The sequence below is a fragment of the Drosophila mojavensis genome, unplaced genomic scaffold (genome assembly GCF_018153725.1).
Source record: "Drosophila mojavensis isolate 15081-1352.22 unplaced genomic scaffold, ASM1815372v1 contig_19, whole genome shotgun sequence".
NCBI classification, from domain to species: Eukaryota; Metazoa; Arthropoda; class Insecta; order Diptera; family Drosophilidae; genus Drosophila; species Drosophila mojavensis.
In genome coordinates this window covers 4,738,586-4,764,870 of record NW_025318726.1, presented here as the reverse complement: position 1 = coordinate 4,764,870, position 26,285 = coordinate 4,738,586, and the positions used below count along the sequence as shown (strand labels likewise).

Here is a 26,285-nt window from a genome sequence, read left to right as displayed (position 1 = left end):
CCATTCTGTATTTTCTTCTGCCCTTTTGTTTGTATGCAAAACATTTTGCTATTGATACAAAACAAGAGAGCTTAAAATATATTTTTATATATTTTTATTTTATTGATACTTAAGCTTATATTAATTATTCTCACAGTTTCATATCTGTCAATCTTTACCATTTTTCAGATTGATATCTCCAATGCAAATTCAAGTAATGCCAATTACTAGATTTAAATTGGAGTTGAAATTCCACATAAATCTGTGTTGCATCCATAATTTGTTTCTGTTTGATGCTTTTGAATTCCTTTTCTCGTGTACGTTAATGGCGTTTTAATTTCTAAGTATTATCATTTTAATTGTTCCCAAGTGAATGATGCCATGCTATTACCTAATTCTTCTACGTCTACAACGGGGTTTCTTCAAAGTGTTAATGCAGTCCATTTTGTTTCATTGCTTTAATCAATTTAGATTAAAATCGAAGATTTGAATGTTAATATTTAATATTAATTTATTTCTATCAGAGAAAACACGTTACAGTTCTTTCTATAGGTTAAATATTGCTCATGTCATGGGAACCCATTCATACTTAGTTATATACAGAAATGGAATGAGAAATCATATCATCATAAAGCACCACAGCTGAATAAACTGAATTTCATTTATCTGTGTTCGGTATTTAATATAAATATTTAAAATGATCGATGTATGCCATAAAAAGTTGTGAGTAATTTTGGTTAATTTTGACTATATTTGTGTGTGATTTATTAAAGAGAAATGAATATATTTTTAAGCAGCAATGGATTCCCGTCAGAGGATGTATGCAGCTCAAACCGAAACAATTTCAGATGAACTGGAACATATATGGTATACTTAATGTAAGCCAATCGAGTCTTGCTCCATAATAAGCGATTATTTTATAATTATGGGACTTCATAGGCATCGAGCGAGTGCAAAAGCCGTTGATTGCACATTATTAAATTTCTTTATTATAATAATTTATTATAAATTTTTTACTTAGTATTTGTTCATTTTGTTTCGCCTTTACAGAGCTTTTGCCTTTTGCTCTCCGCAGCAGGGTGCTGGGAGAGGAAGGTGAGGGGGAAAAGCTGATAATGCAGAGAGCACGAGCTGATCGCAAGGTGTCCCCTAGCGACTGTCAGACGGACAGCAGACGGGGGAGAATCAAATTGAAATGAATTGAATTAATAAAGTCATTAAATCTGTATTTAAGTGACAGTAAAAATCATTAGCTGGCGATAAGCGGCTACTGCGAATGCCTGATAATTAGCACCGACTCGGGTCGGACTCGAACTCAGAATCGGACTCGGAGATGATAACTATATTTACGATTGCGCCCAGAAATTACAAATTTACAATTGCTGTTTCATTCGAATATTACCCAAAATGGCAGTCGAATATTTGAAAACACTTGCCTCCTGCTGGCAGCAGGGGTACTCAATAATTGGGAAAATAATATTTTCGCAGATGCTGCGCTCTGTCGGGTGGACAGTGGGGAAAGGTGCATCGGCGCATTTAAGTGCTCTCAAACATATTGTTGATCTCTTGTTGCATAATAAAAACACCTTATTATGAGGGCATTAAGTGCATCGAATTAATTGCCCTGCCCTGCCCTGCCCGGCCAGCATCCCTGCCCGCATTCCGCAGCAGATTTAAAACTGGAATAACGTCTCTGTCAGCGGCGTCAGCCATGCCACTTGGACTCGGATTCGGATTCGGATTCGGGTTGGCATCGGCTCAGCCAATGACGCGCCTCAGCTCCCGGATAAGGCTGCAGGAGAGGGAGAGGGAGAGGGAGAGCGGCCGGGCCGACATTGTGTCACATTTATTCGCCAATTTACGGTCACTAATAGCAATAATGAATGCATTTTATCGGCCCATTCATAATGTGCTGAGACAATCGAAACACGGCGAGAATTACACAAATCGGGTAATTTCTGTGCGGCATCCAGTCAAGCAAAAACAAAAAACAAACAGAAAAACAAAAGCTCAGAGCGTTGCACTCGACCGTAACCGACTGTGCAATACTCGTTAACCGCCCACCCAATTATATTACACAAATTTGTAGAGAGTCGAGCTGCAAAGCCGATCTTGGCTCAAGGGATGTGACAAGATCTTACCAAACTCCAATTGGATAACTATATAAATGTAGTTTATATGTTTTAGGGGACTCATGAGTAGGCATACAAAGCTAGTGGCCAGATATTCCCCTTTTGCTGCACGTACGAGCTTCAGAACGAAATAAAACCTTCACTTTGAATCGCCTAAATGGACTGTAGCCCCAGGCTAAAATGGAGCCGCGTCGACCATCTTTGCCGTTGATTACTTAAATGAAATTAGAAATGGTTGCAGCTGCCAAGTGAGCTCATGAAATTGAGAAACTGGGCACGCGGAGCGACTTATGAACACATGAAGTCGAGTCTCGGATCGTCAGTCCAAAAGCTGGAGCCGAGATGAAATTTGAATAATACTTTTAATGCCTCTTCAAAATCATATTGATCACTCTAAGACGACGAAACTGAGCCGCAGACTACAAGAGCGAGAGGGAGAGAGACGGAGAAGACCCGACGGAACTTGCGGTCCATTGCTTGTTTTACGGCCATGTTAATGGGCGCTTTAAAGCGGGATATCATTCGAGGATAAGCGAGAGCCCCAAGTCGCATAATTATGATCGATTCATGCGCAAAATGCCGTCGGACGAGATTAAATCATTATCGAATTATGTTTTACTCCCGTTTTTATTGGAGTAGACAAAGGGGTTTATGGGCTTTGGTAACTTGACTTTACACGGCCGTAAACAATGTTCATTTGAAATGCATCAAGGCTTTTATTTCCAGCTTTTTGTCAGCAATCGCCCACAGATTTAATGCTAATATTTATGCTAATAAAAATGTATGCATATATCTTTTACATAGTTAATAAATTTGTGTACCCACCCTGCGTGCTCTGAAGTGTATTTTTATAGTTATAATCCACAAGTTTCATGGGCTTGATCTGCAAACATTATAAAGCACAACACCAAGCAAAATAAAATTATAAATTGGTTTAAAAATAGTTTTTCAAATGAAAAGCTGAAACGAGAAGAATGTTTAAACTTTAATTAGTCATAGATGAAAGTTAATAAAATTGTTTAGTGCAATAATGCAATGTAAATAATGCGATTTGCCTACTACAATATATACTACACGATTAATAATAAATTCTTTGTAAATTTACAATATCGAGGCAAAAGAAAAATCAATTTTTATTCCAAGTACCATTTTGTTTATGGAAGCTCAAGTCGGGAGAATGAGTGAGAGCCTCTGGAATTCATCTCTGGCCACTTGCCATTCTTTCACTCAAAAGTTTTCGCTCAGGCTTCGCGCATACACAGACAGGAACACAGACACAGCCAGAGGCAGCGGATTCTCTAGAGTCGCAGACGTCGAATTCCATTGCTCAGAGTCTTGCTCAGTCGTACGTACGCTTCGAGGTTGCGGCAAGTCTCCAAAGACTGGGCCGCTGACCAGCTGCAGTGGCGGGCGCAGTTGCGGTCGACGGCGACGCTGGCGCTGCCGCTGCCGTCGCGAGGGCGATGATTGCGTCTTTGTTGTTGTTGCCGTTGACTATAGCGGGCCTGCTCCCACCAAAATGGCCGCAGCAGTCGCATCTGTCTCCCTCGCACTCACGCGACGTCGCATCGCGCCGGCTCGCTCGCCTCGCCCGGCTATGGATTTTCAGTGCGGTACGACTAGCTGAGCAACGGCATTTGCTGCCGCGCTGCCGTTGGCGCAACAGGGTGCACTATAGTTCTGCTGCTGCTGCCACGCCCACGCTAGACGCTGGCCGACCCACCGGCTGGCTCCAGCTTGTGCAGTCGAGAACCGCGAAGCCGTGGGCCGCGTGCCGCATGCCGCGAGCCGCGAGCCGCTTGCGTCGCTTATCGCCCTTCATTGTTGTTTTTGCTAGCCATTGTTGTTGCTGTAATTGTTGTTGCTGTTGTTTCGCTGAATCTGTTATCAATTCAGCTGCGCACTGTGAGTCGGTGCTGCTGCTGCTGCTGCTGGGCACTTAACTCGACGCTTGGTAATTTCCAGTTGATTGGGTGCAGTTCTCGAGATTTTCGATATCATGTGCGAGCGAAATTTGCATCTTGACAGTGCCACAAAACGCAGGACGCATCTGACGCCAGGCGGGAGGCGGGAGGCGAGACGCAGGACACTCATTGTATGCACACATAACGGATAACGGCCAACTGGCAGCAGACAGAAACAGATGCTACTTCAGCTTCCATCAACTTGACCCGATCCCCACTGCCATCTCGCCATCCAGTGCAAATCGTGTTCATTTCTCTGTGGCAAAAGTGAAAATGCAGTTCCGCATAATTTGATGCCGTTGGGGTGTGCTCTTCTTCTTCTTCTTCATCTCCTAGTGCTGCTTCTGCGGCTAATGTCTAATCCTTGCAGTCCTGCAGCTTGGTGCCTGGTGCCTGGCGGTTCCTGCTCTTCTCCTGCCAGCAATATCTCCTCTCTCTTGTCGCTCTGAGAGCTCTACTCATTCGTTGTCCTTTGTTTAAATTGCAGTTTTTTATGGTACTGCAATTAGGGGTTAGCCCTGCGAAGTATGCACACTCACACACTCGCATACTCACTCACACACACACATACACATGCGAGTAGGTAACATTTACTTACACAGTTGCAGTTGCAAGCTGTAAGGGTGGTCCGCACATTTACTTCGGGGTAGTTTATTATTATTATCTCTGCAATACAATTATCTCGAGGATATCATTGAAATGCATGTTCCCTTGCACACATCTATCAATGTATATAGTTTAGAACTAAATATTAAAGGAGTTTTTCATTTTTTTTTTTTGCTCTTCTAGGTACTAAATTCTTATTAATAATATAATATATTGTTTAGTAAATAGGATTATACTATCAATGATATACATATGTCTATAAGATATAGTAATCCTTCTTGTCAACCCAATAACAATTCTACAAGCGCCTTATATTTGACCGAATACACATGTATTGTAATCCTGGCATTTTAAAGCAATGAGTGGATCGCATTCAAAATGAAGTCTTTTTCGATATAACATATAGCTGTGAAATATGTAGATGTATCCCTATATTTGTTCAATGGAAAGCTCTCCCATCTATCAAACTATTATTAATAGACTTGATAACAGACGTGAACGAGTGTCAAAATTTTTCTTATTACTATTATTATTATTACTATTAATTATTATTATAATTAATATGGGAAATATTTTCTAGAAATTTAATAAGAGGCTATTGCAAACTTTTATTATTTACAAGCGATTTATGAAATTAGAAAACCTATAATAAAATACCCAATTTTTTTAGCCCGGGGCCCGGGCCAACGGTAAATAATTTCACGTTCTGACCGGTTCCCAGGCCATGGCTGGGTCGGGCTGTTGGTTGGCTAGTTTGTTGGGTGCCTCTGTCCGGGTTTGGGTCTGAGTCTGGGTCTGGGTCCGGGTCAGAACGCTGCTGCGGATGAGCGTTGGGCGTTGCTCCATTGTGAAAGTATTTGCGCATTGTACAGAAAAGTCGTAAAAATTTGTGCTGTCTACGTACAAAGTGAATGGGAAAACTGGATTCTGTGGAAGAGGCTCCATTGGGGAGAGGATGAGTGCCAGGCAAATGCCAGCAAACAATTCTTGTAAATTTTACGAGCACAAATATAATTCAAATGGTCATTAATTGCAACAACTACAACAACAGAATTCTGTATACATACATGTGTGCGTGTGTGTGGGAGAGGCCGTGGCATAAGGCAATAAGAGAAACGAAAATCTAAATGGGTCGCAGACGGCCTGAAAGTGCTCCATAAATGAATTGAAGACGCGCCGGCGATTGGCAACAACAACAACTACGAAAACAACAATAAGAAGAACAAAAACAAAATCAACAGTGTCCGCGATGGGGGCAAGGTTATGTTATGTACTAGAGCAGAGCAAAAGCAAAAGCAAAAGGCAAAAGGCAAACGAAAACGCAAAGCTGAAAGCTCCACTGCGAAAAAGCACAAAGCCAACGGACCAGCGGGCCAACAACAATAACAACAAAGTCTGTGCAATAACAATGCGAGCAAGCACGTGGCCGGGAAATTTCTCAGCAGTTGCCGGCACACAGCAAGGGAAATTTCCCAATTTCGAATTTGCAATGCACGCAAAGTACCAGTTAGAGTAAACGGCTGTTAGTCGTCTAACTGTCATGCAGTTGACTCGAAAAGTACCAAACGTGGGATATTTGCCGAGGCGCTGCGCGCATGGATAGCATAGATACTCGCACACACGCATACACAAACACACGCAGCGCGCTCACTGCAAACACACATACACACACACACATGAGGCGAGACGGTCTACTACTAGGCACACAGATACACACAGATACTCTGTGCGGCCGTGGGGTAATATCTGTGAGATACGCACAGATACAGAAACGGGCGAAACCTCGGAGTCCGCGTGCGCGTCGCAGCCGGCGACGTCGACGTCGTTGGCCGAGGCCGAGACAGAGGCCGTGGCAGAGCCAGAGGCAGAGGCAGAGGCAGAGCGACCAAGCGGCGCACAAGAAATCGTCGGGCGACGGCTTCAAATGAACGCAAAACGTTGAAAAGCAAACATCCGCCAAAAAAATAAACGTCCCAAAATTGCGGCAGCCAAGCATCAACTTCAAGTACTTTCCACTCACATACATACGTATCTACATACATATATCAATTTAATTGCTGTAATGTTTTTCATAAGTAATATGTGTGCATCGAGAATCGAGTTCCCGTTCTGAAACATGTGCTATCTGTGCTGAGTTATTGTGAACTATTGAGTTATTGAGTTGAGAGGTTTGTGCTTTTGTTTACCGTTAAAGCCGTCGCGCAAAAACGAGTTTGCGTTGCCAGCTGCAGCGGGAGCAGTGTAAGAGAGCGAATGTGAATGTGTGTGTATGAGTGTATATATATATGTGTATATATGTGTGTGTGTGTGTGAGCTTAAATAAGGCAGGCATAAGTTGCTGGCTCTATGGCGTGGCTTAATATTGCAACTAATGAGAGTTTTGCTTATCATATATCCGCATTATTATCGATTGTAAATTGTGAATTCTGATTTTTGCACTTTTTCTCTTGCAGATCGAAGCACTTCAAGCGCCGCCCGTAAACACCGCATTGTCAGCTCGTCAGGTTAACGTCGCATGTCAAGGCCCTTTAAAAAATGGAAGCTCTGTTAAAGCACTGCCCCAAAAAAGTTGCGTGCTCTGCGTGTGTGTGTGTGTGTGTGTGTGTGTGAGTGTGTATGCGGGGTCTCGTTTGTCTGTCTGCGTGCCATTGACATTGACTTATGGCTCTCGCTGGGCTGGAGCGGGTGTGGGAGCGGGAGCGGGAAAGCCGGACAGCTGACGACTGACGGCAGACGATGGATGAGGAAAGTGGGACGACGGAGGAAGTACCGGGGTTTCATGTCGACCCTTTGACGAAAACTGTGGTTGAATTTTTTGCTTTATGCTTCGTTTAGTTTCTTGTTTTTCGGTTTCGCTTTCGCCTTCGCATTCGCATTCGCATTCTGGCTGGCTACGCACGTTTATGGTTTGTTTTGCTTATGTCCGTCAGTTTGCAGCGCCGACGTCACGCACACACACATACACAAACAGCAAAGCTTCCAAAGTGCCTACGTGTAGCACACAAGAGCGAGGGAGAGCGAGAGAGAGAGAGAGAGCGGGTGAGAGTGGGAGATGGCAAAGACGAAGAAGAGAGAAACAGAAAGAGAGATAAAATCATAAAGATGTTGATGCCATTTGTTTTCTATGGTAGCTAAGCGCTTTAGGCATTGCGAGCGAACAGAATGAATGTCTATTCGATGTGGGCTGTCGCGAGGAAGGGGAGAGAAGAGAGAGGAGCGTCTGTCTCCAACCGAGAATAGTATGATAATAACAATTATTTTTCATTTCCCTTTACCATTATTTATCTCTGCCTTTTTTCGTTGCGTATTTTATGCATTATTAGATAAGTCTATTTTTTGACATTGGGGCAGGTTAGGTTCTTTCATTGAACTGAACTGGGTTATTCTGTGGACCCCTCGCAGATGGTGGAGAGAAACTGTTGATGTAAACAGATGCCATAATTGGTGAGTTATACCTTGAGATGTCAAAAATCTTAATTAACATTCATAAATTGACTTGACCTACATTATTATATATGAACTCATATATATATAGATATATCACTTCATTTCAATTATACTTCAATAATATTTCATCAACTAGTAGCTCAAGCCTTAGCATATAGAGAAATTCATATTTGAGAGGGCGCACCCTCAGCCTTTACCCCTCCCCTTCCCCTTTCGCCTTTTTCAAAACATGTTCAGACGGCCAATGGGGCGTATGCGCGCCAAAATGTGCGCGTGGCACGTCCACGTTTTGGGGTCTGCCACCTGGATGCTGGATGCTCGATGCTGGATAATTGATGCTGCGATGTGCGTTATGAAATCGCATTCAGCTGTGAGACAACTGGCCATTTGGCCATTCGGGCTGCCGGCAGAGATCGGCGAGTTTTCACACACGCATAAATCAATCGAATGGCAGCGGGTAGAGCGGACAAGGCGCGCAGAGGCAGCGGGACGAGGTCTAATCATGAGGTGCAGCCAGACGTACTTGCCACGGCGGCCATAAAGTTCAGTTTTACGACTGCGAACGCATAATTACGCACTCTCACACCTACGAGAGCGAGCAGGGCGGGTTTGAGCCGGGAAGGTGGATGCTTGGCAGATTTCAGATTTCCGCTTTTTGCAATTTGATTCGTTGCCCCCTACCCCTGGGCCAGCGACAGATGCAGGCGTGAAATGTCATACGTGTGTCTGTGTGTGTGTGTATCACACAGACATACGCACGTAATAGTTATATATGTGTATTTATGTATGTCGCCTGCTTCGCAATATGGCGGTGTCTGTCGGTCCCATTTTTCGCAAATTATCAAACGATAGTTCTGCTGCCCTTCGGCGTGATTTATGATGTGGATGGGAGCCGTGAGGCTGCTGCCGATGGCGGTTTAGCCATCAGTAGGCAAGCCACAGAATTTGCATTTATGAGCAGCTGCCTGCCCCACGGTGCATTAAACTTAATAGCACGCGCTCGACAGAGCACAATGGGACTTCCAGACGGATGCAAATCTGACTGAATGAGTAAATGAGTGGGCAAGTGGGCGAGTGGGCGAGTGGGCGAGCTTGCCTTTCCTCCCTCCTCCTGCTCTCCTACCCTCGCCCTCACTCACTCGTATGCATTGTTCTGCGAATGCTGCCCACGCGCTGCTTCAAATGGAAAATTGCTCACAGACGAAGCGGAGACAGGTATGAGGTGGGCGATGTGGGCATGTCAATGGCAATTCTAATTTGGCCATTCAAATTGCGAGGCAGACAAGACACAACACATTATGCACAAGACACAAGCAGGACAATCATTTCATTGTCTGCTGTCGCAGCTTCTTCTTCTACTTCAGCTGCTGCTGCTGCTGCTGCCGCTTCATGGCGCATAAATTGCACACTAATTGCGTCCATTTCTAAGTTTGCACTTGAAGTTTGCCACAGCTGTCGCTCACAGAGAGTGTCGAGCGACGTCCCCGTCTAACCCATTAGACTGAAATACAAATGCGGTGGCAATGCTCTGGGCACAAGTGTCGACTGCTGTCTCAGATTTAGCCCCAGCTTCGGCTTCTTGTTAGACGTTGCCTGCAGTTAGACGCCTCAGTCTCAGCCCGCCCTATGTTTAGTTTGGGTGTGAAATCTAATTTGAAAAGTTTGTGTAGTCATTTTGATGCCGGCGCACACTCAGCAGCATATGCTACCCACCGCTTGCTTGGGTTTTCTTTTCTAATTTTGTTTGCAAGTCGTTGACGCAATATTGGCCAGCATCCGCCCGAATCCCGAATCCCGAATCCCGACTCTGGCATCTGCAGCCACTCCCTCTACACACGCAGAGAACCGCAAACACATTCGCCTTGTACCCACTGAAGGCTCCAAAATTTAAATTACTTTGATAGCAAACGAACGAATTTGGACTGCGGTGCAGCTGTACTCGGTTATGAGTGCCACTCAGTGCGGTCCATTGGATTAGATTGGAGGTTGGCGAAATTAAATGACAGATCCTTGGCATGAAATATAAATGTTTCTCCGCTCAATTAAATGGAGCTCAGCTTGAGGCAGCGCAAGTTCGGTGAACGCAGTTTGGCATTCGCCATTTGCCGTTTGCCGTTTGCCATTTGCATCCAAAGTCAGTCGGAGGTGAAACTAATTTAAAAACTAAATTTAACTTCAATCATCAAGACATAATCCCCAATGAGTGATAAAAAAAGAGAGAAATAAAAAATGTACGCGCAGTCTCCTCGCCCGGGAGGAAGAAGGCGAAATCCAAATGCAGAAAATAATTGAGAGGAGAGAAAAAAAGAAAAAAGAAACTCATTTGGAAACTACGCCCCAAAGACAGGAAGACAGCCACAGAGGTAAAAAGTGCAGAATCGAGCAGCAGCGTGACTCTGAGAGGGGCGGGGAGACTTTTGAATCGATTCGAATCGGGCGAAGGGTGTGGCTGCGGTTAAACTGCTCGCCCAGCGAGGAAACAATCAACTGAAAAGCGCTGATGGCCTCCATGGGGTAGCAGGTGGCAAGGGAAGGGCGAGCCAGTTTAATAGAAGCTGCTGCTGTGGGTGGGGGTGGTTGGGGGTGGTTGGTTGGATGCCCTGTGGTATGCGGCTGCTGCCAACAATGGCGCAATGGCGTCTGTAATTTCGAGCAATTGTTTCCCCCCGTTTATGTCGTCTTTGTCTGTCCTCTGTCGTTTGGCATTTGGCGTCTCAGTTTCAGTTTTTGCGCACTGGCTGAGCGAAGCGTGCAAATTTCAAAAGCTGTTGCAGCTCCAACACCTCCCAGCGGTTGGCCATAAGTAGCGCTTAGCACACCTTGGCAAGCGTGCCCAGCCATTGCCATAAAGTCACGTTCCATTATGCCGTGCGATTTCCAAGGCAAAAGATTTTCATACAGTGGCCAAAAGATTCCGTTTCTATCTCCATCTCCATTTCCATCTCCTGCTCCAGCTCCAGCTCCTGCTCCTGTTTCGGCTGGGTTATGCTGGGAAGCGTATCCGTGCACGGCTCGTTGCGTTTACAAATTGTCGCACATTCTTAAAGGTGGGCAACGGCAACCGCAGCCCCAAGCCCCAATTCCTTACATTCAGGGATAAAACCGCCCTTGACGCTCATTATGCGGATCCCGCCTGACTATATGTCCATTTGTCAGTCCGTTCCCCCAGACATTTTTGGTTTTCGTTTTGTTCCTGCATCGCTTAGACGAGCGTTTTTGCATTGGAATTTGCTTTGCCAAATGCCGCCATTTAGGGTTGTGCCAATAAAAAAATGATATTTATGGCTGTAACGGCCGTTTTGTGTGTGTACGCCCGCCCCACCCTTGCGAGCGACCACCCCTATTATATAGGGGGCGAAAGAAGTCGTGCACACAGACATCCTTACATAGGCCTGGCTACGATGGCTCGAGTTCCTGCTGATGCTAGCAAAAATTACTCCATATCTCTATCCACCTTTACTTGAATTCAGCTATATAGAAACAGATATAGTGATAGGTGGAAATAATTCATCTATATGGTAAAGCCTGATAGTCGATTAATATATAGCTGTAGCTGGCATTTATAGCGATGGAATGGGACAAAAAAGAACTGCTTAAACAGAATGTAACTACGATAGGTGAATTAATTAATAGAGTGGTAAAAAATGGATTCCTTTAATGAGTTTTCATATTCGTTACGTATTAAGATCTTCTAATAAAACATAGGAATTGTTTAACCAAATTCATCTAATTATCAAATAACAAACATATTTTTTATTGAAGAACATTAAAATAGATTTAATACAACAAAAGTAGGCAACAATAAAATTAAAATAAGCTGATAATAAGAAATTAAAATAAATGAAAATAAAAACAAATCAAAATAATAAATTAAAGAATAAAAAAAATTAATAAAATAAAATAAAATATATAAAATACAATAAATTTAAAATAATGGGATATATGTCCCAATAATCCTAATAATTCATTTATATTAGATCCCACTAAAATGAAAATTTTATTAAAATTTAATACATGCAAATGTCGGGAAAATGGAATAATTTGTACATCGTAGCTCCACACTGAACACTTTCCGTATACATATATATTTATATATGATATTTTTGTAAAATCACTTTACACTCACACACTCGCATCGGGTATCCTCTCGCTGTCCTTGCTTTATAGGGAAAGGGAATCTGATCTTATTGTTGGCATTTATAGAACATCTGCGTATCATTCGCCTTTTTTCAGTTGCGCCTTCCTTGCTGTCGCCCACTGTACCTGGGGGTTGGACCTTGTTGCTGAACACACAAATGAAATCTCACAAGCATAACGAGCTCGTGACTCCAAGCCAGCAAGGGTTGGGAGTTAGAAGTGGCTTGCTCTGCTACACACACACATACATATGTATACATATATATGTATGTAGAGAAAATATGGCACGTACTCCTCGAGAGCCATAAGTTTACGTTTTATATCGGGCAAACTGTGCAATATTATAAATTTTGAATTTTATCTTAGGCATTAGATTGCCAGAGAGTTTGGCTGGCTGGCTGGCTGGCTGGCTGACTGCTGACTGGCTGGCTGCTTGGGTAACTGGCTGGGACACTTGTATCGTCTACATTGGGTGTGTGTTTGCCATCTTGGATTAAATGGAAGGACGTGCGGGCTGCTGGGCATGGCCTCCTCGACTCGGGGCTGTGTGTTGTTTAGTGCCAGTTCCAACAAAGGGTGATTATCGCGATTGGCAAAATAGTTGCGTGGGCGTTAGCTGGGAGTCGAAGATTACCGCAAGGCAGGCGGCAGTAACTTGCTTAATTTATAGTGTTTAATCTGGAGCTCTCTCGAGGCTCCTTCTGTCTGTGCTGTCTTCTCATTCGCAGGATCCAGGTGAGGCAGTGAGCTGCATATGCAAAGCGATGTCCGCAAGACCGACAAGTGGTAGACGGGTCTTATCTAAATCATATGCTAGACTCTCGCCGGGTGCTTATCAGCAACCACCAAACTGCATCGAAGGACATGTGACGACAGCGACAACCGGCCGGAAACGTTGTCTCTCTTCTATCTTTCATTTAGCTGAGCTCAAGGGGAAAACAGACAGCGATGCACGACACGGCACGACACGCGGACACGAGGACACGAGGACACGAGCCGGGTACGAAGTAGGAAACGACAATTGCGGAAACTCGACGGTTAGTTTTTCCTGCCGGCAACTCAGTTGCGGCCGTGCAATCGTCGGGTCAACAACGTCGGTAGCTGCCCTTGCAGACGGCGATTCGAGATTTTACACTTTTCAGGAGCGAATTGTTGAGCCTGTGCAACTTCGTATACGTATACTGAATGTATCCTGAGTGTATCCTATCCGGTATACCTTCAGTATACGTAACACGAGGAAACACCAGCAACGCGGGATGTGTGAAAACTTCAATAACCATTTAATCGTAAAGCGAATTTCTTATCATTCACGTGAACTACTTATTTCATTAGTTATATTACTTATACACATACTTTGACAATTACACGCAAAATAAATACAACTCTTTTCACTCAAGTGACTGCCAAATGTGTTTTCCTTTATTCATTCCGTCTCATCTTGGAGTCTTGGAGCACTTTTCCGGCAACCTGTTGATGGACGCGGCACTTTGATGGCCGAACACAGATGACAAAGCCGGAACAGCTGATTGGAAGCACTGACGGGTACTCGGATGTCGACGCGGATTATAAAATTTGATTGAAGCTGTTATCATAGTCAATTAACGTTATGAATGCTTATACCAAAGAGAATAATGTAATTTTTAATTTAATTTAAAATATTTGTATTTTTTTTTTGCTGTAATAAAATTGTAGAAACTGAAAATAAAATAAAAATCGCAATATAGTTAATATAATAATAAATGAAACATATACGGCAAAAAAAAATTCAATTTTATTAATTATCATACAGATGGGTGTAGGTCATTCTAAATACTTTAGATGGACTGATAGATATTTAGATATGGATATATGTATGTAGCTCTATATATATGTATGTATACATACATATTCAACAACAACCCTTCAAAACAACTCGTACGAATGTAACATAAGGAACAGTCCTACTTATAACTTTGAAAATACTTTCATCACCGTGAATATGCTGCAATATGGAATGAAATGCCTAGGCCAATCAGATAGAATAGCATAAACGAGGAGCCAATCTGAACGAAGTTGATACTAGAGCTCGGTGTATATGTATATAGATAGATTAAAATAATGCATACGCCGTAAAAGGCGATCTCGTATCATCTCTATATATAGATCCCTACAAGTATTATACCAGAAACGTAAACGAATTCAATTTTGTATAGAGGCTAAACTGTAAATTCACTACAGCGCTGTAGGCGACAGTTTCTGTAACATGCATAGCGCCATCTGTTGCATAAGACGCGTACTTCGGTTTTATGTGCGTTTGCACCGTATACGCAAAATCTAATATACGTAAATAGGGGATGGAAACGATTCTTATCAGACCGAGTCAAGTAAGGATGATTGATAGAATTGGAAAAGTCAATTCTTCGATCGAAATCAATGGACATGAAACTCTTCTAGATCCAAAAATGCATTAACATATTTATATTAATTTTTTAAATTCAACTTCATCCAAATGGCAGGCTGATCGTGCTCAGAAGCCATTGAACTGCAGCAGGGAAGGCACTGGGCAAGGGGGGAGCACGGCATGAGGAGAACCAAAACCAGCAACCAGACAGAGACCAGAGATATCGAAAGGCAAACCTACTTGACAACGGCTAAAGCAACAACATCAACAAAGACAACTACAACAACCACAACCAGAACCACAGCAACAACAACAACAGCAAAAACGCCAAATGAATTTATGAACATGCGGCGTTTCTGTATCGCTCGCCCGGCCCGTCAACTTCCCTATCTCCGTCCTCTTCCCCCTGCCCGACGAAATGCAGTCGGTTGCCATGGCAACAATGGCCGCGGCGAAGGAGCGCACAAAGAGCACGCAAAGAACATTTAATTCGGCCATATTTGATTTTGGAAATGCTTAAATTGTTGTTGCTGTCACTGCCACAGCTACGGCATCTCGTTCCCATTCACGCTCTCTCGTTCTCTCTCGCTCTGGCCCTCCTTGCTGTGGTTCGGCTCTGCTCAGGGTGGGTTTTTCGACCGGGCATTCACAGTGCGATTGCTCGGCACTTGCTGCTGAGATCTTTCGATTTGGTATCTGTTTTCCATATTCCATTATTGGCGTTGGGCTGGAGCTGCCTTTGTCCGATTGTGCTATACACACAGCACATGATTCGGAAAGTATAAATAGTATGCTCTCCTACAACAAATAATATGCACTAATACATTTTCCACATTTTCTTGAAATGCCTGGGCAGTCTCTTGGCACACAGCTCCCACAGTGCCACAGCCACAGCCAAACAAACAGCCAAACAAGCAGCCAAACAAGAGAAACTTCGAGGCGAGTTTTAAGATGGTTTAACGATTTGGCAATTAAGAAACTGTGCGCTAAACACGTCTTTAAAAACAAATAAATCACCTCTCTATTGTCCGCTACCCTTTTCAGATTTATATCTTAGACGCATAGAATCTGATATGCTTACTCGGGCGGGGGTAATTAATATTCATCGGAGGCTTATGCTCATAAACTGCTATCGATTAACTATTAAATGGACGATTTACAATCGCTGATAATAATATCGTGGTTCCTCAAATTAGAATTCGCACTGGGCTGGGCCAGTCAACAATATGTTCAAACCATGTGCTTGATGCGTATTCGACCATTGCATACCCTACACATTATGATATGGTTTTGTATTGGTTCAAGTATAAAACATCTAAATTTTAAAACTTGAATCTACTATAATATAAATTGACAATAATATTATGTGTTACATGTCATGTATACTGCCTGCTTTGGCACATTAAAGCATTAAATTATGAATATTTGTTGGCTTTACAATGAACAGCAGAAGCTACTTTGCTCAATGAGCCACTTGGGAATCCCTATGAGATTGTTGTACATTTTTATTCAATTTTATTTGCCATGGCATAGAATAGTTTGTATAATTGTATAATTGTAAAAATAACAAACAGAAAAAATACAAATTATTGCAGATATTTTGGAGTCTGAAACATGACAGCATACTAAAGCATTCTGAATCGAAACTACTTTCTATATCTAATGTACTCCATAGAAAATTTAACCTAAGATTTTAACTTAACTTACTTTTGTTTTTGTTATCCATATGCAAAATCTGTAAAAAGAAAGAAAAGACATTAAAAATGTTTGGTAAAGAATTGAAAGAGTTTTAATATGATATAATCTCTGTATAATTTGGCTTCTTAAAATTCCACTCAGAATTGAATAAACGCATTACATAAAAAACTGAGATATCTCCGTGTATCAAAAGCAAAACATAATATTCAATTCAGTTGAAGTAAATTAAATTATAAATTAATTTATGTTCGTATACATACATATTTATATATGTGCATATTTGTTTGTCTTGTATATTATATTATTTGCTAAATATGTATATATAACGTGTACATAATAATATATTTTATGCTAAACGTGCAGGCAAACGAGCTCGAGTCTGGGAGACATGGCATCGAGCTGGCAAGCTTTGCAATTGAGTTTTGTTGAATACATTTGTCGACTGCAAATGGGATTTGGCTCCGGCGTGGGCGCGAGAGAGCCGAGGGCGGAGGCGAGGGCAAGTCAGTGGTCAGATAGCCCCGTCAATCAATTCCCCAGCCCGAAGGCGGAATCGTGTGTGCAGCTGCAATAAATTACGGGCCAACTTGACAGGCAACATTTTAAATTCCTGCGGACGACCTCCTGTCAGAAGACATCAGCAGCAAGTGTCTGGATGCGTCACGAATGATATACGATGAATGTATGTGCACGAATATGAAATGTATATTCATTCATACAAATGCACGCATGTGTGTGTGTGTGTGTGTGTACTCGAGTGGGCAAGTATGTGTGTGCGCTACATGTGTGCGACATTCCCGAGTCACGCCGAAATAGCTTTGTGGGCACAGCCAGAAAAATCTATGTGGCCCATTTGGCGACCTCGAAACCGTAATGCGCCGTTTAATGTTCCCTTAAAGACTATTAAGTCAACTCCTCGGGCAACTATGTGTCTCCTGCGCAGGGGCAGGGGCCGGGCAGGGGCAGGGACAGCCATTCAATGTGCAATTAAAGCGCACAATTGCAACTCTTTGACGAACGACGCGCCGAGAGGAAACGAGTGAGCACAAAGCAGCCCAGGATGGTTTTTTGCTTTTTAGATTTCAAATATATTTGTCGGACTGCCGCAAAAACAACAACAGCTGCCGTAAAACGCGGAACGGCAAGCGGCCATTAAAACTACTTTATGATCTCTCGAAAAGCGAAAGCGAGAGTCGCGCCTACGTCTCCAGAGCAGACAGACAGAACGCAGGCAGTTCATTCTAGAGTCAGTCTGAGTTGCAGCCAGCTGCACAATACTTGCTCACGATCGAGAAACAGTTAAGGCCAATTACCAATGCTCGTTCTTAGCCAAATACTAGCAGAGCGCGAGAGTCTTTAGAGGACTCTAACTGGGATACACGCTCGCAGCTGCGGGAATTAATCGGCCTACTTCTCTAGCAGCATTCAGATTGCATGACACTAATATACTCCTTTCACATCGTGAGCAAGTATTCGAAGCAGAAGGATTAATATTTTTATAGGGCACTTTTCTGGTCGATAGCTGAAATTTGCAACAAATTGTTTTACGATCGGACAAGCCCGTAAACTCTGCAGCAGAAGATGTGCGTTTCTCTAGAAATGACGTAGACTTCATCAGGGACATGCGTAAAGTGTGGTGCAGAAGCATGAAGTGGATTTGCAAAGATTTTCATTTTGATTTGAGGCAATTTGAAGTGAACGATGCTCGACTGTCTCTATAAACAACAAACCAATAGAATCAATATTTAGTTTAAATAATATTATTTACAGCAAAACAATAATTAATTGGTCTCAATAAATTCGAATTTTGCATTAAATAAATTCAGTTAAAACTCGATTGTGTTACACTTTTGCAAAAGGCATCCTCTACACTTGCTTACGAAATAAGAAGAGTATATTGATGCAATGATGGTGAAGTGCATCTGCCTTTTCGTTGGGATTTGAAATTTAAAATCTTTTCTCATGGATTTTCACATTATATGAGGTGTTTCCATGCTTCGTTTAATAATCACTAAAATTTAAAGACTTTCTTAGATCACAGATCGAAGCTCTGTTTATAGTATCCCGATAAATGCAGATTAACCATAGTTCGGGTTGATTCCCAGTCGGATACTCTAAGCTAGCACTTTTTATTAGTATTTGTCGCAGCTTAAGTTTCTTCTTAAAATCTTAGATAGATTTACAAAGTATGTTGTCTGCTATATTCTGTATATTCAATACGCATAACAATTTCATAATTTATTTGGAGATCTACGAAATTTGATCGAAAGTTTTTATATTTAACTTGTTGACTTATCAATCAAACGAAATGCATTTTGTATTCAAATATTGTCTGCTTTTGAGAGAGAGAGAGAGAGAGAAAGGGAGAGAGTGAGAGAGAGAGAGAGAAAGAGAATTGCGACAGTGTGTGAAGGAGAGAGAAATCAAATTTGTAATTCACTCATTGAAACTTCATATATATTTATATATTTCTATATTGCTTAGAATTCGTAAGACAAATTTGAATGGCATTTTTGTTAGTTCACACTAAGACAGGTTCTGTTCAATATTAACAATGGCATATTGAATAATAACAATATTAATAATGCCATAATATTGAGCGAAGTTCGTCTTATTGTTACCCAACAATTATAAAATCTATAAAACTGCCTTTAGCAGCAATCGACGCCTTTATTGGTTATTCTACTCAAATGTCTCTTAGTATATAATATATACATGTATACATATGTCTAATATATTGTGTCATATTATATATCCATATATGTTAATTATTAGCAGCTAGTATCTCTGTGTGTTTGTGCATTGGATAGACTTGAAATGTGTCAGGTGAGGCAGGTGTGCACAGGATATCTGTTAGTCAGGCTTGTTTACTCGTGTGGGTATTTTAAAAGCATATGAATATATAAAATTCATTATCTTCTGGGCTTGGAGAGCAGACTGGTTTTACAGGTCGAACCAGAAAGAAACAGAAAGAGAGGACTATACAAGCTGAAGGCGCGCACCTGATTTACGGCGCCAATGCGCCAATGGGAGCTAGCGAAAGGTGTCAAATGTCCCAAATATGATGCATAAGCATGTTCTATCCATTGTCAAATCAATCGGGTGAATGCATATTAGCGCTAACGCCGATAATAATGCGCTATAACGAATGGGCGTATTCGAGTGGACTCAAGCTGAGATGAGTACGTGCAAAAATCTAATTTCGCACGATTTGTATGCAAAGTGTGGAGCTATCGAAACAAAGGCCTTCAGTAGAGTATATGTGACATAAATGCAAATCGGGTAATGGCCAGATATGTGTATACACCTGGCCCAGACTCTGCCGCCTCTGTAGGTGAGTGTTCTTGATGATGTTCTGTGTTATCTGCTTCAAGCCGTGATCTGGCCCGAAAATCAGACAGCAACAAGTACAACCACAAGTACGCGTACGCACACATGTACGCATGCAACTGCAGCTAGACATACTGTGATAGGAGCAGGAGACTTCCCCAGCTCCCATGTGGTAAGTGATCTCCCCCCGCTGGCTGGCAGCCATTTATGAGCGGGCTGCAAGCGTCTAAAGTAAACATTTAATTGCGCCATTAATTGTGCGGTAAGTATGCCAGATGCACATGTGGGGAAAGGAGACACACCGAGAGGCCGGGAGAAAGAGAGAGAGAGAGAGAGAGAGAGAGAGAGAGGCAGCGAGCAGCAAAGGTGCAACCGACGGGGGACTGGGGAACTGTCTTCGGCTCAGCACTGCCAGCGGGCTGGGCTGTGCTGGGCTGGGCAAAAACAAACAAATTCCATTATTTAAGTGCTCAGCGGTGCATTTAGCAGTTAGCCACAGCCTCGATTCCCATTCGCATTCGCATTCGCATTCCCATTCCCATTCCCGCTTCGCGCTGCCCTTACCCACTGGCTTTTACGACCATTCATTCCAATCCTCCATTAAGAAGCGCCGGGCCGGAGCTCTGCCTAGTGCAACTTCCCCGTTGCGCTCGTGGCCGGCGCTTGCGCGGACGACTCCCGAGGCCGAGGCCGAGTGCTCCTTGCTCAAGTCCATCCCGTTTCCAGTTTCCAGATGCAACTGCAGCGCTTTAGCCGCATTAACTTTGTGTGGTTTTACGCTCAAGATGATTGCCAATACAATCGACGTTTTACGATACTTTGGTTGACAGTTTTCGGCTGAATTTATTTTGTTGTTGTCGCACTTCTTCTGGCCTCTCTCTCACACTGTGTAGACATATGGGAATCTAAGTCTGCGTACAGGTGGAATAGAGCTAGAACTATTTTAAGAAGCTCATCCCGAACAGCTGGCTATCTTTCTGAGTTTTATATCGATCAAGGGCTTACGATAAGTGAAAGAGAATCATTTTTGATACGTTTATAAATTTATTGAATTTATTTATGTTGCTCGTCATAATCAAAGTAAATATTCTAAAAATAATAAACCGAAACCTTTTGTAAAATTTGCAATATAATATTTAGGTAATAGTTATACGATATCATATTTAACAACATAGCATGATAAAGTATTCAAGTAATCTAATTACTATTTAATTAGTAAAATAATTTTAGTTAGTTTTTAGTTCAATTTTTGCGTTTATAGGATATCTATTTTCATCAACTAACTTTAATTATTCAAGTTTAAATGCAAAACAGTTTCGTTTTTCCCATTTTATATTGTCTTCTCTTAATGCCGTTCAGAAACCGGGTTGGTTGGGGAACGGCCGGTCGGGCTTCCCTGTAAATAGTTGATCAGTTGATCGGGAGCATTTCGGGGCGGAGGTCGAGTAGCTGAGTCTGACCCTCGCTGCTGAGCAGGAGTTGGGCACTCAACGAGCAGCAGAACAAGAGCAACAATAACCAGGAATGGAAGCATGTTGCTTTAATTTAAACACGCACTCGCATTCGCAATCGCATTCGTAGTCGTAGTCGTAGTCGTAGTCGAGGTCTCGCAGAGCTAGAGCCGCATTAAATTTTGCAAAACACAAAATGCCTTTTTCATGCTGGCTGCTGGTTGCTGGTTGGCAAACAGTTTCACATACAAATGCAGCGGAGGGAACGTGGGGCCAGCTGATGTGCAGGCGGAGGAGTTGGGCCTGAAGTGCCACACCCACGCCCATGCCCACACCCACACCCACACCCACAAGCGTAGCCACAGCCACAGTCAAAAAAGTTTTGCTTAGCTCCCATTTCGTTTTGGCAAACACGAAAATGTATTCCAGACACGCATCGGGCCATTTTGCAAACGTGCCACGGAATGAGTCTCGAACTAGGGACAAACTAAAGCATGGGGACGTTTCGCAAATAACAGGATTTCGCATCCGCCCATCCATTCAGGGTTGAGAATTGGTCTGTCAGATGAAATGTTCTGCTGGCAAATCACACGGCAGCAGGAAGAGGGCAGAGTGCACAGAGCAGAGGGCAGAGGGCAGCAGGAAGAGGGCATTGGGCATTGGGTAGAGGGCAGAGGGCAAAGGCAAACTTTCTGCAAAAAAATAAGTAAAGTTTGAATTTGGCAAACATAAATTATTTGGTTATATTGCGAGGCTCCCATCCACGAGGAGCGAACAGCGAACAGCGAACAGCGAACAGTGAACGGCGAATGGAGAACAGCAAATGGTTCCCCACGGCCTCAGGCAGGCTCCTGGCATATTTTCTCTGGCACACTTTATAATCGCTGACAAAAAATATATGAAATAAATAAATAAAAAACACTTGGAGCTTGGGAACTACGCCGTTATTAGTCCCGCTGCCGGCCTACTACAGTCTATCTCTCTCTCTCTCTCTCGCCGTGCATCCTTGAGGCCAGCCATTTGGCAGCCTCCTCCCCCCTCCTGCTTGGTCTCACTTGACGTACGCCGGCTTCAATTTTCCTCGTGCTGAAAATGGGGCGAACTTTTGCTGTTATTGCATTTGTTGCTCCTGCGACTGACTCGAGATACTTTGCGCTTGTAACTTATGGATACGACGGCCGGAGCAGTCGAGCTAGAAGCACCACCAAGGTGTGCAAATTGCCAGAGCAGCAGAAGACAGCGCAGGGGACGGGGAGGACGAGGAGGACGAGGAGGACGTCCACCTTGAAAGTTGTGGTGTAATTTGTATCTAATCTAGCCTCATGTTTATATAAAAGCAACGACGACTCGAAGGAAAAACTTCAACAGTAGCACGCCCATCCATACACACATACACACACACACACACACACACACACACACAGACACGTGTAGAGGCTATTTGTGCAATATGGCACTGTGAAGTGTGCGCTCATCCTTCCAGTCAAAGTTTCGTCCTGTTTCGTGCTCAACTTGGAACTACATACATATGTATGCATGTATGTAGCTAGTAATAGTAGTAGTATCTATACATATATACATACAATATATACGAGAGAGATATGTATCGTATATTTATGGGTGCTGCCGTGCGATGCTGCGACTAGTTGGGGTCCCTTCGCCGGCTTTGGAATTTTAATAAAATTGCACCGTTCCTAACTAAAGATAGATATTTCTCGTGTAATTTATGATGATGACAAATGGCACAGTGGGGCAAAAACAGCAAGGAAAACTCGCAGAATGCAAGGGGAGCCAAATCAGAACAGTTTGAGAATGCTCTCGGTTCAGTTTTGATTAAATTATAAAATGAAATTAGATTTGAAACTACAATTTTATTATCTACAATTTGAGATAACTGACAAATAGTTGATGCCAGAAGGAAGGCGAAAAGATCGACTAAAATAAATTCTGAAATCTGTGCATCTCAAACCTCAATGACAGTTCCTCAACATCTAGCTATATACCCAATAGAGTATAATAATAACCTTTGATAGGTGGATCTGGGAGCTATTTGCTCACTGTCGCGTATTTTTTTTTCTGTTGCCAATCGCCATCTTTGATGATTAGCCCCTGCCCCGAAAGTGGAGCCAGAGGCCAGAGATGGCACTTCAGCAGGACGCAGGACGCAGGACATGTCCTGCATGCGCCGGCTTATTTATTGATGAAGTCAACTGCGAGTTGACACGCAACTCCCAGGTTGTGTCATCGAGCGAATGGCGAAGAGTGCCGGCCTAATTTTACCCAATTGATCAATTTGGCGTCATGGGCTACTGCTCGAGCCCACTTCGATTGCATATGCAGATGGAGGAGGCTCTCGTTGATTGGGCCACTACGGCGAGGGCTATCAGCCACATAAAGACATTCGTTTATATTAGCCATTGCGATAATCAGGCAAGTGAAAGTCAGCAGGAGCCGGTGTGACTTAATGTAATTACAAAATGTCTTGCCTCACCCCCGGGGCCGTTAATTGGGAATGGACCGCCCGCATTTCCAATTACGAACTAACTAAATTGTCGATCGCATTGCAGGCGCCCTGAAAGTTTCCTGAGTGTTTTCCGACTAGTTTAATCAAAAATAACTAAAAAGTGAAACTGCATTTTTTACCTACTTCGGCTCGGCTTGAGCTGCGGTCAAAGGGAAAGTTCCTGCGCCGTTTTGCCCGATTACCTGTGCCGCCTCGAGTCGCCGGAAAGGATGCGGCATCAGGTGCCCAGCCGCGAAGGGGTTACGGCTCGCAGGCCCGACCGTAAAATTGTTGTAGCAAAACACGCACAATTTTCACGGCTCAGCAAAAAATTTCATCTTTTTTACGATATGCGGCATAAATGGATTTCTGCTGCTGTCAAACAAGCAGCTGAGGACCATTGTCTGCGCGTTGACCCGGAGCCCAGGGCCCATAGCTATGGCTATGCCTATGCCGATTCCTTCAGTGGCTATCTCAACGATTTCTGCGGAATTGAAACTGCGTCGCAGTCTCCGTTCTTGTCGCGCTTGCCTCTTGTCAGGTTGCAGCGTTTCACAAAGGGTTGCAGGATGTCTCGATGACAATTGTTGCAATTCCATTGCCGACGATCGTAAAACACACACACACACACAGAGACGGCTGCAAAGCGGCAAGGACACGGCAATAAATCAAAGGTGGAAAAAGTGAAAGTGAAAGTTACGAACGCTAAGTCTTCTTCTTTTAATTTTTTACTATCTATCGTCCCGCCCAGATTTATTTGAATTTTCATTTTGTTTGCCTCGTCATGAATGTGAATGGAGGCTATAATGGTTTAGCTATTGCATAAGCAGCAGTTGGCAGGAGGCGTAGCCAACCCCATTCTCTATATAGGCTCTGTATCTGAGTCTCAGGGTATTTGCAAATCGGGCAAGCTCTTGCCTCCGCTTTGTTTGCATTTAATGGCAGCCATACTGAAATTGCAAAGAGGCGAACCCCATTGCTCAGGTGCAAAGTTTACGAAGGGTTGATTTTGTCTTCGGGCTCTGCTGCTCTGCTGCTCTGCTGCGCTAAGAGGGGATATACAAATGTCCGCTTTAATTTATTTAATGGCAACATTTGCCCAAACTCCCATGGAAATTGCTTAGCTCCTCCTCCTGCTGCTGTCCTTCAGGATAAACCACAACTGGAGTTACAATCGCAATGAATTGTTTTCCTTCTCTCCTCCTGCTCGTCTATTTTGAATTGCGTATTATTTCATTATTTCAAGACTGATGGGCGCAGAGCATATTTTATTTTGACAGCCATACTACAATTTTTCCGTCTGTCAAAAGGGGTTCAACGAAAAACAAAAGCAAAAAATACCCCAATCTTGGAAATATCTTATAGCTAGAGTGGTATCAACTGGTTAATGGAAATAAGAATACTTTGTAGCCTTGGGTAGTTTAAAGTTTTAATTGATAGATGATATTAAGATTATTAATAAGCTGAACCTCAACAAAATAGTTAACCAAGAGTTAACCAGATTGCCTATGTTTCACTTATATTTTACCCATACATATTCAAGGCCCATTTGATATGGTTAAATAGATTGAAGTACTACAGCACTTATATAGTACACTTTAGCACAATCGAGGAATTCAAGTTCTGTCTCTCTGTCTGCGTCAATATTTGTCCACCTCGATTTCTGGACTAGCAAGGTCTTTGAAAGTGCCTTCATTTTAAAAATTTATGTAGCTCTGTCGGACTTGGTCATCATCTAATTACACGTTAGAAAGAGCTACAATGAGCAGACTTACATTAAGCTTTCATTTATAATTTACAATAAAAAATTTCATATTATTTCCTGAAATTTTGCACTTTTAACAATTCATATTATTGAAATTAAAATTTGTTAAAATTGATTAACAAAATGAATTTCAATCTTACACTACTCCAACAACATTACTATTTAAAAAAAAATAAATCTATAATTCAAAGAATAATATTACACAATATTGCACGGTAAAAAAATAAAAGAATTTTGCTGGGTATTTAATAAGATCACATTCATGGAAAGAAAGTAGAAAAATAAATACAAATATTGTAAATAAATGCTGTTTAATAAATGTTTCATCCAATCGTTTCACTTTTACTCCCGATTATCAATCCAACTCTCGATTTTAGAAATGTTTCCTTTAATTGACCCTCGATCCAATCATTGCACTTTAGATCAATAAAACCTGACAATATGGTCAACAAAGAGATTATTTAATTATCATATTTATAGAATTTGAATATGAATGGATTAAATGAAATGGAAAAACAAAGGCAGATCCACTTTTTATTTAACGTATTTGCTTTACCAATAAATTAGTTTTTAGCGGCGGGCGATAACTGAGCTCAATCGATTAATATTAATGGATACAGCTCTAAGATACGAGAAGGCATGAGAAGTGTTTCAGATGGCTCCCAAGTGATCTCCCGAAATGGAGCAGCAAATCTGTTAACGTTAACGGAACATGTGTTAATTTAGCGTCGTAAAAACTGAAATTCAAGCGAGTTGAGTGAACGAAATATTTACCGCATTCTAAATTATGTAAAAATAAAACAAAACAAAACACCCAAAAGGAGAAGAAAATGTGTAGGACAAGTCGATACCAACTGCATAATACTCGCTCACTTGCAGACACTTGAAATTAC

General features: G+C 42.4%; 1 long non-coding RNA gene across 3 annotated transcripts in view; it reads right to left on the bottom strand.

Moving 5' to 3' along the window:
- Positions 1 to 16,381, bottom strand: part of LOC26528642 — a 30,854-nt gene extending 14,473 nt beyond the window's left edge. Inside the window, exons 1-2 of one of the 3 annotated variants that reach the window (XR_004364881.1) lie at positions 16,353 to 16,381; positions 2,937 to 3,071 (exon numbers count right to left, since the gene is read on the bottom strand). This is a non-coding gene — a long non-coding RNA (uncharacterized LOC26528642). Of the gene's footprint in view, positions 1 to 2,936; positions 3,072 to 3,257; positions 5,222 to 16,352 lie in introns of those variants that run through there. The other 2 variants (XR_001449498.3, XR_001449499.3) reach the window with 2 other exon arrangements.
- Between the last annotated feature and the right edge of the window lie 9,904 nt (positions 16,382 to 26,285).